Raw genomic sequence first — 807 nt, 5'->3', positions numbered from 1 at the left:
AGCGATGAGACGTTTTAAGTTGGATGGTCATATTGGCATTGGTCTCACTGTCATTTTGGAAGCACTACTAAGAATAAAAACAATGGACTAAGTTTTGGAGGGTCCAAAAAGCGACCAAGGCTTCTCTTCTTTTGTTGATTACCAGGAGCTTTTCTTCGGACGGGGGCTTTTTGACAAAATATTGTACCCCCAACAACAACATCCCATTGACCCCTGAGAGAATCGAACTCTCGACCCCTGGTTTACAAGACCAGTGCTCTGCCCCTGAGCTAAGGAGGCTTATGGATAGATATTGTTCGGGTTTGACAGTAGATTCCTCAAAACTACTCCACAAATCAAATACCCCAAGGAGGTTAAATGGAACTAACCCGTCTATGGCTTAGTGTCACACACTGTCGGTCCACTACTACTAATACTACTACTACTACCTCTACTACTACTACTACTACTACTACTCTACGAGAGAGAGAGAAAGAGAGAGAGAGAGAGAGAGAGAGAGAGAGAGAGAGAGAGAGAGAGAGAGAGAGAGAGAGAGAGAGATTGTGCTTATATATACACATATAGCAAGAGTATGCAAAAATCTAATACCTAACGTAGCTAGATAATTAGATAGGAAGAAAATTAAAGACAGGAAAAATTTTCATTTCCTAAAAATATCTTCTGTGTAATAATCATTATCATTGTTTACTCTGTATTGGAAAGCAACTATTCAAGACCTTTTTTATTGTGACATTAGCATCCTTACACAAAGATTATAATTCTAAACATTTTGAGCCTAATAGATTTTATTTCTTGTTCAAAACTCCC

General features: G+C 38.5%; 1 non-coding gene across 1 annotated transcript; it reads right to left on the bottom strand.

Moving 5' to 3' along the window:
* Positions 1-207: 207 nt before the first annotated feature.
* Positions 208-279, bottom strand: TRNAT-UGU (transfer RNA threonine (anticodon UGU)). The gene has a single exon. It is a non-coding gene; the product is annotated as a tRNA-Thr (tRNA).
* Positions 280-807: the final 528 nt, after the last annotated feature.

Source organism: Palaemon carinicauda, chromosome 16 (assembly GCF_036898095.1).
Source record: "Palaemon carinicauda isolate YSFRI2023 chromosome 16, ASM3689809v2, whole genome shotgun sequence".
Taxonomy (NCBI): Eukaryota; Metazoa; Arthropoda; class Malacostraca; order Decapoda; family Palaemonidae; genus Palaemon; species Palaemon carinicauda.
The sequence above is the reverse complement of the archived record's forward strand: the minus strand, read 5'-3'. Positions and strand labels throughout refer to the sequence as shown.